General features: G+C 36.9%; 1 long non-coding RNA gene across 1 annotated transcript; it reads left to right on the top strand.

The window, feature by feature from the left end:
• Positions 1-272: 272 nt before the first annotated feature.
• Positions 273-17,702, top strand: LOC116569156. The gene is made up of 4 exons (XR_004276885.1): positions 273-444; positions 7,843-7,910; positions 15,695-15,764; positions 17,639-17,702. It is a non-coding gene; the product is annotated as an uncharacterized LOC116569156 (long non-coding RNA).
• Positions 17,703-19,445: the final 1,743 nt, after the last annotated feature.

The raw sequence follows: 19,445 nt of genomic DNA, 5'->3' as shown, positions 1-19,445 counted from the left end.
TTCTGATAGTAATTTTCCAGTAGTATGCTCAAATTAAATTCTAGGATGTCCGGAATATTTAGGCCATGGTGAGAGATGTCCTCTGTTCTGGCTGGATGACATACCATCTATAAGTTTACCCCTATCAAAAGCAAAGAATCTACATTTCTTTTTTTTTTTTTAAATCTACATTTCTTTTAATTTGCTTGTTCTAGTGTGAAACTTCACTGTTGGATACTTTTAGGGAATATATAACCATGTTTAATTCCCTTCTTATTATATTCTTCAGATGATCTCAAATGAGCTACATCATTTCTTATGCATCCTACAGAGATAATCACCAAAGAGTGAATTTTGGCTGATAGACACTGATGCCTGGAAGACCAATCAAAATGAAGAGCCAGAGTCAAGATCCTGATTCCCTTCCTGCCATCACGTCCAAAGTAGCCTTTTTCATGCATCCAGGTAATGCTTGGGCTCTCAATCCAAGATTAAAAACATCTGCTAGAGGACTTGTCAAACAGTCTTGGAACACTTAGTCGAATTCACAGGAACTCCATCTGGGACTGGTGATACTTACTTCTTTCATATCTTTAATTGTTTCTAGCACCTCCGTAGATCAAAGTTCTCTCCATAATCCTTTCTTTCCATCATGGCATATTTACCCATTTTATATCAAAATATATAATCTTTACCATCTGGTTTCATAGAGGAATATAAATCTTTATCAAAGTAGATTAACATTAAGTAACTTTTTTTCCGGCACTGTGAGCCTGTATTTCTTTCTTATGTGCAAATTTAAGGAAATCATCCTCTCTTCCATGTTAGACTTTAAATATAGAAACAGGATTCCTAGGCTTTTCTAACTGTGGAGTACTTTTACATGTTGCCTTGTGCTTGAATTTAGAAGTTCAAAGGAAGTTAGTGTTTCGATACCCTTCATCTTCTGTACTAGAATGATATATATTATTCTTACAACAAATATCACTTGATCTGGATTATACTTTTGCACATTTGCAAATCTGTGTCATGTCATAAAACTATAAATATCAACAAGACTTAATTAGTTTTTAACAATTTTTAGTACTTGGTCTGACTAGTTTATAGTTGGTCCTCAGTAAATTGTATTAATAATACAATAGATAATTGTATTATTATATAATCATAACACTTGTGTTAAATTATAGATTTTCATGTTAAAATGAAAATTGTAAATCATCTAAATGTTGTAAAGCCTTAAATAATAGAAGGCTAAAATTATTACACATACACAGAAATATTATGTCATGATCTGATTCATACAAATGAATGTATCGTTCTAGTTGTTATAATTCATAAGCCCCTATAAAACATTATTCCTATTTCATACTCTATTCTTAGAATACTTCATATTTTCCCACTATTACATATCTAATGGATTCTTTTGTCTTGTACACAATGTAGTAGTTTATTGCTTCTACTCACCCCACACTTTCTATCATGCACACAATCTGGGTTTCTTTGTTTGTTTTAAGATCTTATTTATTTATTTGACACTGAGAGAGAGAGAGATCACAAGTAGGCAGAGAGAGGGGGGAAAGCAGGAAGCAGGCTCCCTGCTGAACAGAGGAGCGCCAATGCGGCGCTCGATCCCAGGACCCTGAGATCATGACCTGAGCCAAAGGCAGGGGTCTGACCCACTGAGCGAGGTGCCCCCACAGTCTGGGTTTTTAATACAAACAGCACATTTTTTACCAGAAAGTAGGTGGTTAAATCTTAAAATGTTTGTGTTGCTAATTTCTTTTTTATAGCTAAATATTACTTTTTATTTCCAGTTTCTGATTTGTTGTTAGTGAGTCACTCTTGAAAACACAGACAGAATTCTCATTAATTACTATCAATAAGATAAATTCACATTCTCTCAAATTCCCAACACTGAAGAGCAGACATGGACTCAAGAGACACTTTTAAGTGAGGAGACCTTACTATAAAAAGTGTTTTAGAATTTGGTAGATTTAGCCTTTTTATCCATTTTGGATAGTTACCAATTCTCTAATCCTAGTGTTAAAGGTAACACCTCAATCATGTTCCTCTTACCCGGGACTAAAAAAATGTTTCTTTCTAAGACAAAGACCCTTTCCAGGGAGCACACCATAAATTCTAAATATACCTCAATATTCTTCTATTATGACATATGCCACTGAAAACTATGAAAAATGAGCTAATTTTAAAGCAAAGCTTTGAAAAGATAGCATTACTTATAATAGCATCTATCCTATTGAACTTCAAAGAGTGAAGTATTTTAGCAGCAAATGTCAAGGCTGTATTGGGGAAATCTGTAGAGAGAAAAGAAAAATATCTAAGGTCATATAGAATACAACAATTTTCCTTGAAATTATAGCTCAAGAAACTTTGGGATTTTGATATAACATCATATTTATATTGATAAAATGAAATATTTATGATTCAAACATTAAATTTACAAATATATAGTTATTTTAAAAATAGATATAATTTTTAAATATTTACAGTGGTACTTTTTTCCCCCTGAATTAACTGCTGCTATATAAAATGCCTCAGAGAGGAGAGGAGAAGGATCCTTGAAGTGTGATTCCAAAGACATGTTTTAATTCAATATCTGATACTAACTAGATAATGTGATCATAGGCAATATATATTTTTTTTGCCTCTGGACCTCTTATGTAAAATTAAAGGAGTGGACTGTATGATTTTTAGAGTTCCTTTAAACACTGAACTTTATGATCTTTTTTTAAATTTATTCATTTGACAGACAGAGATCACAAGCAGGCAGAGGCAGGCAGAGAGAGAGGAAGGGAAGCAGGCTCCCTGCTGAGCAGAGAGCCCGATGGAGGGCTCAATCCCAGGACCCTGGGATCATGACCTGAGCTGAAGGCAGAGGCTTTAACCCACTGAGCCACCCAAGCACCCCTGAAATTTATGATCTTAGAGAAAATATTTAGATTATAATCACTGTACTCAAGCCAAACACCACATAAAACCCTACAGCGTGATCCCAACCCTCACCTGTAAAAGCTGAGTGAGGAGGCTAAAATTTGCCTTCATGAGGTTGTAATGAGGCACCTCGATACCCCCCAACTGGTGATATTAGAGAAAGCCACGTAGAGAGCTGAGACTTTCATCCCTGCTGGCCACTAATAAGCCCTCTTCTAACCCTCAGTGTCTATGGAGACCAACTAGGGAAACTGGACTTTTACTCCCACCCAGGAACAATAAGACATCCACCCCTTCCCATGTTTCCTGGGTGGTATCAGAGGAGCCCTGGTGGAAAGTCAGGACTTTCACAATAGCTAAGCTCACCCAACAGTAATGAGGAGTTTCTTTCTTGTGTCAGTGGTGGATAGGTGGGAAATTGGACTTTAACCACTACCTAACAGTAATGATGAACTGCCCCCCTTACCTGCCAGAACAGTGTCAGAGAAAGCTAGCTAGAATAGAAGATTAAAATAAGATCCAGAGTCTCTGAAGATAATGCAAAAATGTTCTGGTTACAATAGAAAATTATCCATCATACCAAGAACCAGGAAGATGCAAAGAATAATCAAAAGATACCAACATCAAGATAACCTAAATGTTAGAATTATTTGACAAGTATCTTAAAAGACCCATCATAAAAATACTTCAGTGAGCAACTAAAAACGTACTTGAAGCAAATAAAAAATTAGAAAATCTTAGCAAATACTTGATGATGTAAAGAAGAACCAAATAGAAATTTTATGACTGAAAAATACAATGACCAAAATTAAAAGGCTCAATGGCAGAAAGTAAGGGACAAAGGAAAGGGTAGCTACAATTTAAATTACTCAATTTGAACTACAGAGTTTAAATAAACTAAACATAAATGAGCAATGCCTCAGGGACCTTAGAGATTATAACAAAAAATCTAATGTCATGGGAGTTCTAGAAGGAGGAAAGAAAGAAGGCAAGGCTGAAAAAATACTCAAAGAAATAATGACTGAAAACTTCTCAAATTTGGCAAGAAATATAAACCTACAGATTTAGGACACTGAGTGAGCCCCACAGAAATTAATGTCAGAGCACATCAAAATTAAGACTACTGAAAATGGGGGGTGCCTGGGTGGCTCAACTCTTAAGTGTCTGCCTTTGGCCCGGGTCATGATCCCAGGGTCCTGGGATCGAGCTCCACATTGAGTTCTCTGCTTTGCAGGAAGCCTGCTTCTCCCTCTCCCATTCCTTCTGCTTGTGTTCCCTTTCTCGCTGTGTCTTTCTCTGTCAAATAAATAAATAAAATCTTAAAAAAGAAAAGACTACTGACAATAAAGGACAAACAAATCTTGAAGCAGTCAGAGAAATATAACACCTCACATACAAGAGAAAGACAATTAGAATGATACCCTTCTTTTAAGAATGCATGGAAACAAGAAGGAAGTGGCACAATATTGATTTTTCAGGTGCTAAAGGAAAGAAATTGTCAACTCAGTCTTATAGCTAGTGAATCTCTCTCACTAAGAGAGATTTACTCTTAGTGAGACAAACTAAGGGAATTTGTCCCAGGAGACCTACCCTAAAAGAATGGCTGAAGAATTTCTCTAAACAGGAAGGAAAACAATATGAGAAAGAGCCTTAGAATATCAGGAACAAAGAACATAATAAGCAAAAACATGAGTAAATATAATTGGCTTTTATTCTCCTTTTGATTTTTTAAAATTGTTTGATGGTTGAAGCAAAAATTATAAAACTGTCAAATGTGGTTCTAAATACATGTGGAGGAGATATTTAAGACAATTATAAATGGGTGAGAATAATAAGAAGTAAGGGAAGCTAAACTTTCTATACCTGCCTTGAAATGGTAAAATGAGGACAACAGTAAACTGTGGTATATGTTTGACGTAATACTTAGAGCAACTAAGGAATTTATACAAAGAGGTATACTCAAAATATTATAGATATGTCAAAATGGAATTCTAAAAAGTGTTCAAGTAATCCACAGGATGGCATGAAAAATAAAACAAATGAAAAACAGAAGGAGCAAACAAAAACAGAATGGCAAACCCTACATACATCAATAACAACACTAACTGTAGAAAAATCTAAATATGCTAACTAAAAATGTAACTTTGGGAGATTGGATTAAAAAACATGGCCCAACCATATGCAGGTGACAATAAAATTACTTCAAACAGAATTGAAAAGGTAGGTAGAAAGCAAAGGGATGGAAAAAGATATACCATGTGAATATTAATCAAAGGAAAGCAGGAGTGGCTATACTGATATAAGACTTCAGGACGAAGGAAATTACCAGAGACAGAGAAGGATGTGGAAAATTATAAAAGGACAAATCCACAAAGACGTAGCTATCTTTAATATGTATGCACTAGGGGCGCCTGGGTGGTTCAGTGGGTTAAGCCTCTGCCTTCAGCTCACGTCATGGTCTCAGGGTCCTGGGATCAAGCCCCGCATTGGGCTCTCTGCTCAGTGGAGAGGCTGCCTCCCCCTCTCTCCCTGGATGCCTCTCTGCCGACTTGTGCTCTCTCTCTTTGTCAAATAAATAAATAAATAATCTTTAAAAAAAATATATGTATGCACTAGATAATAGAGAAACTACAGTAGGAAAAATAAACTCACAGAACTGAAAGGAGAAATAGACAAATCCACAATTAGAGTGGATCCAGGGCTTGGCAATGAATTCTTAGACTTGACACAAAAGGTGCAATCCATAAAAAGAAACACTCATAAATTGACCTTAAATAAAAATTAAAAATTTCTTCTGCAAAAGATCCTACAGACTAGAAGTGTAAGATCAGGATGCCAGAATGGTTGGTTTTTTATGAAGACTCCCTTTCTGGCTTGTAAATGGCTGCCTTCTCACTGTATCCTCACATGTCAGAGTTAGGGGGTGGAGAGGATTTCTTCTTTTTCTTATAAGGGCACTAATCCCATTATGAAGGCCCAGTCTTATGACCCCCTTTAACCCCAATTACCTCTCAAAGACCCCATCTCCAAATACCATCACATCGGGTGTTAGGGCTTCAATGTGTGTATTTGGGAGGCAGGACACAAACATTTAGTCCATACAAAGGAGGAATACTAAAAATCCCCAAATTAGAAAATATATAGTTGAATACTTAGGTGTGCATTCAGTTTCATACCAACCCCCCGGCTCTTTAAGGAGACCTGACTATTTTAGAGTTCATTTGAAATTGGGAAAGAGTCTAAAAGAATTGCAGCAAGCCCTTTGGTGTTTTCCATGAGGATAATCAACAGCATTGTTTGATTATGTTTATATGGATAAATATGTTTATTTATGGATAATGTTAGGTCTCCTTGAATGAATGTCTTCTATGTAAATAGACCTGAAATTCACACTATTCAGAACTATCTGTTGGTTTAGATTATTTTACATTACACTGTTTGTATGATATTGAAACATGGTGGTCTCTTTGCAGATCTCTATTCCCAGCCCCACATTAGATGAGTTTCCAGTTAAGCTGTCTAGGGAGCTGGGCTCTAGATAAATAAAGAGAAAAATGCTAGATAAAATGTTGAGAAAGAATACTCACACCTTGATGTTTATGGAAATATGATTGCTCTTTTTTAGGATTAATTCTTTTCTAATTTTTTTTTTATTTTAAAAAAGGAACTTAAAATAAACTTAACATGGTGCCAGCTGCACATTGGATACAGATGGGAATTCCCAAGTAACTTGTGCTATTGCTATAAAAACTACAGACAATCCATGTCTAAAAATTTTAAAGGGAATCTTTTAATTACTCAAAGAATTTGGGGTTTGAAATAATTCCATAGTGAACAAAGTTTACAATGAGCAATCCTAAATGATCCTGATGAGTGAAACTATAGACATTCAGAAAGGGAGTGAAGAGAAAAAAAAAAATAATGAGGAAATGAGGAATACTTGTTAAATAAATGGACATGAAGAATTTGGGTTAAACATTTTGGAATTATTGGAGCTGGGAGAATGCCTAGTGATCGGTATAAATACTTAGAGTTGGTAATTAATAAGGACTAGTTGATAGATGTGTTCTTAAATTCACTATCTGCTATTTTACAGATATGCAAATACTTTATATGACATCTCTCCCTCCTAATACCATCACACTGGGGGGTAGGGTTTAATGTACAAATTTTAGAGGGACTCAAACTTTCCACCAGAATGTCAAAAATGTCAGTAGAGGTTTGGATGGTGGTGGTAGTGTTTTGTTTGTTTTCAAGCAGAAGCGTAGATGGAAAGAAGTAAGGAAATATGCATGCATACTCATCGCCTTTTTCTCACACAGGAGGTAGAGTGTCATAAAAAGTTTTGTCCATTCTTTTTTTTTAAAATCTAATGTAATATCCTTGAAATCCCTCAATATCAGTGGATAGAGATATTCACTCTTCATAGCTTGATAGTCTTCCATTTTATGAAAGTACCACTGTTTATTCGAACACTGTCTTATGTATGGGCATTTAGGTCATTTCTAATATTTTGATATTGCAAATAATACTTGAGCATATGTTTTTATATTTTGGGGGATGTATCCTTAAGTTAAATTATTAAAAATTGAGTTTGTGGACAAAGATTAAATATGAGCATCTTTTTGTATGTTTAAGGGCCATTTGTATATATTTGCCTATGAACTATCTATTAATAATCTTTGCACCTTTTCTAAATGATTTTGGCCTTTTTATCTCTTTTTTTTTTAAGAGTTCTTTACTACGAGGGGTTGTTCTAAGGGACACACTGGTATGTTGTAATAAGTGCCCAAGCAACATTACAGTGAAAATTAAGAACTAAAATATGCAGATGATTTCCTTCTTTTAAAAGAGAAAAGCAAATATAAGGCCATCCCTAGAAAATAATGCTCTCTATCCATTGCTTTCCAGCCTAGCTTGTTGCATAGAAGAGAAAAAATAAGAGTTCACCAGCCCTCTGAGAACTGTATTTAACTCAGGTAAGCCTATGAGAACTAAGTTCAAGTGTCCTCTTGTATGATGAGAAACAAACATGCAGTCAAACAGTTCTCTTCAAAATAATCCATATGGCATTTATAAATATTTCCATTCTTATTTGGTTGGTAGAGAGTACAGTTCTCTATATATTGTTACCTGTAAACTTGATTATCATTGTCAAAGCAGTCCTCTGTGCCCACTGGCTGGAACACTGCCTTCATAGAAACGTTCGGTGGTACATTACAACACAAATTGTCTCTATCTCCATATCATTCTTCAGAGCACAGCCCTCTCATTTTCCCACTTTATGTAATACATATACCTTGGGGAATCTTTATTATTACTAGCCTATTATTCTAACCCATAATTATCTGGATCGGAACACACCGGATTCCCTAAGTATATATTTGTACAATATTATTATGAGTCACACCAGCCGACTTCAGTCCTCCCTCCCCTCCTCTCCCTCTCTTTTCCCTCTTTCCTTGGTCCCTCATTCCCTTCTTTCCTTCCTCCCTCTTCTCTCCCCCCTCCTGACTTCTTTACTTCCTTTTCTGTAACATGTTCATATGTCTTCTCAGACCCAAGTTTATTCCACGTGAGGCCTTTCTCCATTATAACTTTGTCCTTTCAGAGATAGTTCAGCATGGATTTGTAGACCATGTACTTCAGATTACAGAACAAACAAAATTGCCTCAAGTGAGGTAATCAGGTGCTGCTGATCCGGTTAAACTCTACTACATATTTGCATTCCTTTTTACCACATGTTTAAAGACTCAGGTTAAAGCCTGAATTTTTATGGCAATGAGCATGTGTGTTTGTGTGTGTTTTTCTTTTCATTTTGCAATTCGCTGGTAGAAGATTTACTGATGAGAACACTGACTTAGACAAAATAAAAATCAACTCAACAGGGCCATGTATCACGTGTTTAAAAACTGAATGCTCCCATTTTTGCAGTTTATTACCCCTGCCTAAGTACTTTTCCACTACTTTGGAACCTTTCATTCATTATTTCTCCATTTTCCTTTTTGCTACTATTCAGATTCATCCCCATTCTGATTATAAATAAAAAAGTTGCTTCTTGAAGTGTATAATTACTCAGTCTGCAGCCTGAGATAGAACTTCTTTCAAAAGGAATTAGATTTCTCTCAACTAATGAGTCATTAAGTTTCATATCTATTGCCAACTACATCTTATCTTTTATTTAATGTGATGTGCTGAATCCAGAAATCTCCCTGAATGCCAAAATATTCTCTCCCTCTCTCTACACTCTTTCTCCAGGGATCCATACATTTGTTCACTCACCTCAGCTCTGATCCACATGCCTGCTCTTTCCATTCCAGCCATCTCCATGAGCTGCCAGTCACATTGTGTTTGGCCGGAAGGCCTGGGCCTTTTGAAGTTGTGCAGCCAAATATCCACAGACTGGGCTCACTCCACCCAGCACGTTTGGATTTTGGTTTCGGCATTATTTTTCACACAGACTTCCAGAAACCAGAGGTGCTCTTACCAAATCCCCATGCCACCTGGCTCTTTCTCCTTACTTATATTTCCCATTTTCCCAGCTGCAGCGTAACAGCCAACCTAAGAGGAGATAGCAAAAGACTCTTCGGAGTGCCCTGGGTTTCACAATCAATGTGTGCTGCCTGCTGCTGCCTCGGGGGCTTATTTACTGAAAATTTTACAATTTTGTATTTTCTTCTAAGCCACCTCAGCAAAGGTTTTGACTTTCAGTGGTGGAAGATGATAGAATGATGACAGGTTGGCATGAGGTAGCTTTTGCCAGCTGAATGAAAAGAACCTTAAAGACTTTGGAGAAAGTATCTAGGAATAAACAGACAGCATTTCCTTTGAAAACTCTTTATAGTTCAGCTGAGTAGCTATCAAATACTAAAGGTAGCCTGTTTGCTTCTCACAGTGGCGTTCTGTTTTCTTCTCAAAATTTGGAGTGAAAGGATTGGGAATTAGCAGCTCTAGGATTCATTACCTCACATTTGATGGTGTTTATTATTAGAATATGCAACTACCAGTCATTTTGACCAAAAGGATTAAAGAATACCATTCCATCATAGATAACTTGTTGCTGGTGCTTCTTAAATATAAAAAATAATAATAATTTCATTTCTTGACTCCACCTCCCTAAAATGGGGGACCTATTATTAGTTAAAACTGTTACCCTTCAGGTAGAGGATAGTTTTGCTGCCTTCCTTTTAACAGGTTTTTACTTTCTTTCTTTTTCTATTTATTTATTTGACAGAGAAAGAGATCAGAAGTAGGCATAAAGGCAGGCAGAGGCGGGGTGGGGGGGGCGGGAAACAGGCTCCCTGCTGAGCAGAGAGCCTGATTCCGGACTGGATCCCAGGACCCCAGGACCATGACCTGAGCTGAAGGCAGAGGCTTAACCCACTGAGCCACCCAGGCACCCCTTAACAGGTTTTTAAATCATCACGGATACCAAATGGAGAGAGCCCTGTACCATATTCCTCCTATAAGCTGAGAAATCAGAATTACAGGACACTAAACTGCCAGTGGCATGCATTTGACACAGTTTTCTCACCTGCATCTGGACCAAAACACACCCTAAGTCTTGTGGATACAGGATGCTAAGGCTGCAGGTCACATCACAATGACATCCGTGAGATTTCTGAGCATTGAAGGAGTCATCATAGTGGCCTAGTATTTGGCTCTCAGCTTTTTATGTCCAGGATTTCAGGATATCAGTTCTACGTTGAGATCTTGAGAAAGTTATGAGTCTGATTATATGTAACAGAAATACATTTATAAGGCAATTTTCAGATATATGTATTTATCTTGGAAGACATCCTTCCAGTAATCAAAATTTCTACTATACAAGATACCCCACTCCTAATATCAAACCATTTAGAAGCCAAATCAGCAAGCAGAAATTGTTTGAGGAGTATGAGATCATACAGAAAGACTAGAATGGGATTGAAGGCTTCTTCATTAAGCACTTGGAACATTGTTGTGCTACAGATTTCTTCCTTTTGAGGAAAGGATGTGTTACTTGAATCTTCCATACACAGTTTCCCTCACACACTCGCTTATTCTCTTACTCTCTTGCTCCTTCTCTTTTTCTCTGTTCCTTTCTAAAATTGGTCTGATAGCCATCAGTACTTTTTTTTTTTCCTGGCAAGCTCTCTTTTTTTCATATTCCATTATAACTACCTTTCACTCTCATTGCAATAGTACCTTCCTTCATTTCAACATATTTTCATACTATGTTACAACTCACAAGGGTATAAGGTTTTTTTTTTTAATTGCCCAGCAGAATTACTATTTCCCAGTGTTTAAAAGATTATTACTATTGATAAAATTTCCAAACACTTTTTGTTTGCCTTAAATAATTTTGGACAAAGAATCCAATCCATTCATGGTGTATACATTCTACTTAGCTTTCCTCATAGTTGCTGAAATTTCCTTTGGGAGTCCGTCTATCTTTCAGAACTTTAAAAACCTTATACATCTAGATTTTTCTTCCTAAATGGCTCTTTTACAAGAGTCATTGAAATTAGAAGTGCCATCTTCAGTGACACTGCATGAGAGAAAAAACTGCCTTTGATTCCCTGCACCATAACCAACAATTTTATCAAATAAGGAATAGATTAGAGAGAGTGTGGTATGTGCAGTTCAGAAATCAGTTTCTCTCTTTTTTTTTTTTTATAAATTTTTTATTTTTTATAAACATATATTTTTATCCCCAGGGGTACAGGTCTGTGAATCACCAGGTTTACACACTTCACAGCACTCACCAGAGCACATACCCTCCCCAATGTCCATAACCCCACCCCCCTTCTCCCAAACCCCCTCCCCCCAGCAACCCTCAGTTTGTTTTGTGAGATTAAGAGTCACTTATGGATTGTCTCCCTCCCAATCCCATCTTGTTTGATTGATTCTTCTCCTACCCACTTAAGCCCCCATGTTGCATCACCACTTCCTCATATCAGGGAGATCATATGATAGTTGTCTTTCTCTGCTTGACTTACTTCACTAAGCATGATACGCTCTAGTTCCATCCATGTTGTCGCAAATGGCAAGATTTCAGAAATCAGTTTCTCTTGCCAGAGATTTGCATTCGAAGTACAGCTCCACTGTTACATCAGCTGTGGAACTATGGGTCAGGTCCTTCTCTTAGCTTTAGTTTTCTTATCTATAAAAGGTGAAAGCTAAATCTCTCTCTCCCTGCTACTCCCTTTATCCCATACCAACACTAGGGCTGCTATAAGGCTTCAATGAGGAAACATGACATGCTGAGGCACGTGACTGGCAGGAGCTAGTCATCAGTAAGGTTGGCCAAAATGTTAACATCTGAGTATGGGTAAGGATACTGGGATGAATTTTCTGCTGCCAACTCAGCATCATAACTGCACCTTTTTTTTTTTTTAAGATTTTATTTATTTATTTGACAGACAGAGATCACAAGTAGGGAGAGAGGCAGGCAGAGAGAGAGGAAGAAGCAGGCTCCCTGCTGAGCAGAGAGCCCGATGCGGGGCTCGATTCCAGGACCCTGGGATCATGACCTGAGCCGAAGGCAGAGGCTTTAACCGACTGAGCCACCCAGGTGCCCCATAACTACACTTTTTTAAGGTCTGGGAGATTGCGTTCCCCACACTCCTCTTCCTTATTTCATTCTGGGTAAGATTTCCCTTTTCCCTTTGAGAGGAAGTTGCATGAGGTTTGGACAGCAGAAGAGAAGCTAAATATATTATTGTGTGGACGTGGTGGCAGCCAGACTTGTAGGCAGGCATGAGAATCACAGCAGCTTTTTAGTGAGCACTTGAGAACTACCCGGATCATAGCTTCAGGTGGCAGCGGTCTTTCCTAACTCTGCAGGCCAACTTCCCTGACTTTCCAGCTCTGGATTCCATTTCCAGCCCTTGATTTTCCAATGCAAATCTCTGATCTTCCCTTTCCAGATCTTCCAACATCCATATAAAACCCAATTTCTAAGTGAAACCTTTTATTCTTGGAAGAGTGAAAGCGGTGGGTCTGTTTTTCTGACTGACCCCAGCCTGTTGAAGCTGGCTGTAATCAGGTTCAGGGAAATGCTGGAAAGTGGAATTCACCTGAAACAAGGCAACTGCCCTTGTCATATTGAGAAGGCTTATTTATAGATCATTTGAATAATATTATTCTTGCCCATTAGACTACGGCAGCACGTCTCATGCTTGGCCCATAGTAAGGACTCAGTAAACATTTCTTGAAAGCCAGCATGTATGTATGACTGCTGCTGTTTGACCTTCCCCTCAGTCCCCTTCTTCTCAAGTGTCTTCTTGTTTCCTCTTCCACCACTGGATAGTTGAACAAGAGCCACAATCCTGTGGTCACGTTGTTCCGTGTTCATTGTTCACATCACATCTATCTAATCAAAATTTTTCTTAAGAGTTTTTCAAGTGGAAGCTAACAGAAGGGACTCATCATAGCCTGGAAGCTACCAGGAGCCCTTGTTTCAACACCATGAAGTTTGTCTGGAAGAGACAAAAGAGCAGGCATATGAAATGGTGAGAGGATCCTGTCAGTATTCAGATCCGCTCACGGCCTAGTGGAGGATGGCATATCCCTCACCATTACGGTTTGGTTGTGAAGGATGATACACCACCTTTCTTGCCTGAGCAAGTAGGAACTGAGTTTCTGTCACTGCACCAAAAGATCCACCTGCTTGTACCCCACTAGTTTTATAGTGCCCCCACTCCTGCCTTCACTTTTCAGCATGCCCTTAACATCCCCTTTTGGAAGGAGAGAAATGATAGAGGCAAAAGTTAGAGTTGAGTTAGAGAAGAAAATGTGGGCATCTGTAAAAGGAAGGCAGGAAGAGAATTACCAAGGGTCTTCAAAGACTAGGCTGTGAGAGAGCAAATTTAAGAATTAATCTTTTAAAGTTTATAAGTAAATGCATTTTGTTCTGGAAAAAATATCCAAAACCTAGTGTTAGGACAACTATTCAGTTTCCCATTTTGTTAGTTATGTCATTCTTCAGATCTGCACTAACTTAATAACTCCATAGAATCACATGCTTGCCATATTATATCACAATTTTTCTACCTACTAGCTTTTCTGCTTTACTGATCTGTAATCTATAGCAAAGCAGAGATCGTCTTTTATTTGTCTGCACATTTCCAGCATCTAGAGTATTGCTCATCCCACAGTACATGATCGGTAATTCTGTTGAACAAATGAAATGTACTTACACAAAATGTATAGCAAAGTAATATCTCTGTCTTGACACATTAAGAAAGATCAATTGGCACATTCGTTCAAAGAAATATTGTATACATTATAGTATAATGAGGAATTTGGACAGCTTTTGACATTTTAATTATATGGGAAAAAAATATATATATATACACACACTCATACATATGTGTATGATGTAACCATATATAATTTCCATGCACCACTTTAAAATGTTTTCTAGAATTCAGACTGAAAAAATCTGGAAATACTATGAGTTAATTCTTTGGTGTTTCTTCCCTATCTCTCTCTCTCCCTTTCTTATTTCCAAGTAGCAAGTCACGTGCTACAGGAGCTGTAGATAGTAAGACGTACAAGCTCTTGGTCCTTCCTTAAGACAGATGCTGGAGTCCAGTGATAATAGAGATAGACACACTGGCAAATGTCTGTCTATCTGTTCTCTAACATGCTTAGAGTTATTAGAGATAAATATTTTATTTTATTATCAAATGACCAGCAAAGGACCCAACAGCAATAGTGAATTTGTGTCTTAAAGTAAAATCTGACTCAGCTCTCAAAGTATGGAAAGATGCTATAAAAATTTGACAACCTAACAAAAGTGGAAAAGAATAGCTCACGTGAATGCTCTGGAGTAAGAATAATGATAACAATATTATCTAATGTTTAGAGTGCTAAGTGCCATGAATTCTGATACATATATTACATGTTATATCTATATTACTCTATGCCTACTAGGCACATGAGGTAGCTATAAATAATTACATATTTGCAAATACAGAAAATTATGCTGAAAGATATTAAATAGCTTTCCCAAGATCACGTAGCTAACATGTGCTAGAGCCAGCATTCAAAGCCAAAGGTGTCTATCTGCAGAGCCAGCATTCTTTCGTCAAGCAAAGAGACAATGTTCAAATATACACTTGGCAAAGAGAAAAATCAATGCTGTTATAATAGATAGTATGGAGTGTGGACCCTAAGAAGCTGTATGGAACAGGGTTTAGTACTTGCCTCCTGATGGAAACCATGTATTTAGAAGAGTTGGGAATGAAATTTAAATATATTTAAAAAGATTAGAGCAGTGAAAGGCCAAGGTTCACAATGTCAGAGGTGGAAAACAGTCTTAAATAAATATTTAACTAAAATACGGCATAGATATGCTACTATAGAATGGAAGATGATCATCATTGAGTCATTGCAGAGTTTTCAAAGGTTAGATAAAAAAACATTCTTTTGTCTACTTTGAAATGTTTACTCTACAAATATCTAAGATAAATAAGTAGAAATACACAGATTAGCAACAAGGTTGCTCCTAGACAGAGAGGCTCCATTTAAGCTACAAGGACCGAAAGTCTGAAAGAGATAGTTCATTGAGGAAAAGTAGAGTTTTCTTATCAAAGAAAGTGATACTGGGCAGGAAAAATAAAAGCAGATATTTGCTTCATGTAGTATTTGAAATATATGTCTGGATTTTGTCTAGAATATTTAGCTGGAATTTCAAGGGCCTTAACTCCACTATGTTTTTTTCTTTTTCTTTCTACCCTTGGCTTTACATGTGCCTTGTCACTCCTGGCTATAGCCTCAGCCATCATAAAAGAGCTCAGATGTTGTGGTGGAAAGAGTACCAGATTCAGAATCATCCTTAACAGGTAGGATTATATATATTCTTTGATTAGGCTACAACTCATCAAACATCAACTGAATTTGTTCTAAATCAAAAGAGAGAGGTGACTCTAGGACCCATTCAGTTTTAAAATCCTATTATTCTTCACTGGTCCTCATTAAGTTGTAAAATTCCTTTCCTACAGTACTTCTTCCACAACCATCCTGAGTTGGTACTTCCTTTTCCTATACATATACACATATGAATCATGGTCCAAGTTAGTTTTGTTAAGGTTAAACCATATCTTTATTTGAACATTTATGTGTCAGCTCAGTTCTGAATTATTTTTAAAATAATTTTAAATATTTTAAAATATTTAAATTTTTAAATTATTTTATATTGAAAAATAATAATTTTAAAATAATTATTTTTTAAAGTGCTATGAACATTTACAAATGTTCATTTATAAATGTATACTGTGACAAATATGTATTAAGGCCTCCATATATAGTTGTTTGATGGACTAGAAGCTTCCAAGCCACTTCACTCTTATGGTGGGGAAAAAAAAGTAATCTGTCTCTAAGAATTGTTTTTATCATAAGAAATCAGTTTTTACAATTTTATTTTACAGAGGAGGAAATTGAAATGAGGGTTAGCTGAGGTTCTTGTCTCGGTCATGCCTCATGTCCTCTGATTCTAGATCTAATTTTCTTCCATCTATATCACATAAGAATTTTCTATAAAATGTATGTTTGAAATTAGCAGTCCCCAAGCTGATTCTTCTTCCAAATGCCTATCCATTTATTCAACAATCAAGTGTGTCGGCCCTAGCGGGGTGTAGGCTATAGAAAAAAGGAAGCCAGTGATTGCTGTATGTTGGCCTATGAGGTAGCAGTAGAGTATGTAAGAGCAACAAAATGGCGCTAAGAATATACTGTGAGGAGTAGAATGATGAACCAGGATATAATGTAGGAAATACAATGAGAAGCATTTAATCCAGACCAAATGGGACAAAAAAAGTTTTTTTGAGGTAATGATAAAGCTAAGTCTTAGAAGGAAAGAATGGACATTTTAGGCAAATGAAGCAGCATACACACACACACACACACACACACACACACACACACACACACATACACACACACAAAGAGATGAAGTTGCCTCAGCCCTGTGGGGAATAGCAAATGACTCAGCCTGGCTGGGACCAGAGGCAAAGAGAAGACTCTGCATACTCTGCATAAGAATTCTTCTTTTGTAAAATAATAAATAGTTTTGTTTTATACTTTAAAGAAATGTGCAATTCATCACAAAATTAAAGGGGTTAAAAAAAAAAAAAGGAGGTGTGACAATAATATAAGACCTGAAAGAACAAGATCAATCCCAGAAGGAAGGAAAAGGAGAGAGAGAAGCATGAAAGTATCTTGACCTTTGGTTGCTGAGCAGCAGAGGAAGGTCTCTCTGTGGTCCCTTCCAGCACAAATCAGTCAGCCAAGGTGAAAGTCACCTGAAGAAACAGACATAAGTCACTGTGTGCGTTTATTTTCCCTACCACAATCCAGAAGGAGGACCAAATCAGTTCAGAATCTGTGGCTTTGCCTGCATGAGTGATAGCAGGTCATTTTCAGTGGGCCAAGTCCAGCACTGTATTTATTCAGCGCTGAAATGTAGTGAGGGAACAGAGAGTTGGTTGACTTCCAGAATTATGAAATAAAACATTTGGCCACAAAATTAACCAAATGAACAAATGTCTTTTGAGGTTTGTTGTGGTAGCTGTGTTTTGCATCAAGCCTACTTTGGGATGTATAGGCTTTTCCTCTTATACTACATTGATTTGCCTCAGCCAATGAAAATCACTAATGTCAGAATATATACAATATTGTGTATTATGAAATTCACAGTCTTTTCCCTGAATTCCAGCAGAAATCGATACCTGGGTCACTATAAAGGAGACTTGCTTTCAACACTGGTCATCTCACCAGGGAGGTAAGTCTGTAAAAAAATTTTTAATTCCCTGAAGCCAATATTAACATACACCCTGAAGTTCTATTCACTTGAATCTGTCAGTTTCCTTTGTCAGCTGAAGTTGAAATTGGCTACACAACTAGACTTAATTAGGTTGTATTCTCCTAGCTCTGAATTTCATTATTATTCAATAAATGGCTGATAAAATGGGATAGGTCCATCCACTCTATAAAAATCTTCAACTTGGGAAGGAATACATTCAAGTCATTTTCAGTATCCTTTTTTTTTTTTTTTTTAAGATTCTATTTATTTATTTGACAGACAGAAATCACAAGTGGGCAGAGAGGCAGGCAGAGAGAGAGAGAGAAGGGAGAAGCCAGCTCCCCACTGAGCAGAGAGCCGGATGTGGGGCTTGATCCCAGAACCCTGAGACCATGACCTGAGTCATGGGTTAAGAATAAACAGGCTTAACCCATTGAGCCACCCAGGTGCCCTTTTTTCAGTATCCTTGTATTCTGTTGTGAATTCTAAAACATGTTTTTTTAAGAAGAGCAATAAATTACCATTTTATAATAGTAAAACCAACTTCTTTTAGTGTAGTAGAAATATCATTGTGCTTAGGATCAGAAGACCTATTTTTTTCTGCTGGATCTGGAGCCAACTATATTCTTTATATTGAACAAGTTAAATCTTCCTGTTCTTAATTCTTCCTGTGTAAAATAAGGTATATGGACTAGGTAGCTTCTATGATTCCCTCCTATGATATGTTGAATATTTAAACAAATGTAGTTCAAGGCTTCTAGTAAAAGAAATATGGAGACAAAACAGGTCATACCATGACATCACAGCATCAAATCATTTGTGAATGGGTTTCAGTCATTCTAGAAATGATAGCCACTACTATCATGATATAGCATTTATCAAATTTCTACATGCTCACGTCACCATGCTAGACACTAAGATATTTCAAATAAACTAAACAGATGCGGTCCTGGCTGGACTCCTAGGAGCACAATAGATAAAAAGAGAAAATGGTTTCCCACATGAAACTTCTCCCTCAAAGGAACCATTCTTCAGGCTTTTCCTTCAACATGATTCATGATGTGTAGTATTCTGCTCACTTCCAGGTTAAGAAAGAATAACTAAGAACAGAGCTGACAAATTAAGTCAGTCAGTGCCACCTGCAGTTGGAACATTGACATAAATCCTACCACTTTTTATAGGTAAACTTAATGGAAACTGTTGAGAAAAAAGTCAATGAAACTATCAAATATTGGGTCCTTGTTACAGTTTTCAAAGGAAGAGGGAGTGGGAGTATAAGATGAAAATCAGTACCTGAGGACATTTATACTCTAGGGGATAAGACAAGATGTCTGAATACAAATTAAAGTTCACTCCAGAAATTTTTAATAGTAATTGAAACTTACATACATAGAAATATATATCTGTGGACACAGGACCTAATGATTGGCATAAACAGAAAACAGTCTATGAGCTGAACATAGAATAACCCCTTTGATCTTTCAAAGACTCATCTGTGCCTTGGATGGGGCACAAACTTAGAATATGTTTGCATTTACTGTTGTCTTCTTCATACTCTTTCATCAGTGTCTTCTAATTTCAGTGTACTGGCCTTATGTCTATTGGTTAAATTTATTCCAAAGTATTTTATATGTTTTGGTGCTATTATAAACAAAATTGCTTTCTTAATTTCCTTTTCAGAAAGTTCATTGGCAATATATAGAAATGCAACTGAGTCTTGTAT

The sequence above is a fragment of the Mustela erminea genome, chromosome 11 (genome assembly GCF_009829155.1).
Source record: "Mustela erminea isolate mMusErm1 chromosome 11, mMusErm1.Pri, whole genome shotgun sequence".
Taxonomy (NCBI): domain Eukaryota; kingdom Metazoa; phylum Chordata; class Mammalia; order Carnivora; family Mustelidae; genus Mustela; species Mustela erminea.
The sequence above is the reverse complement of the archived record's forward strand: the minus strand, read 5'-3'. Positions and strand labels throughout refer to the sequence as shown.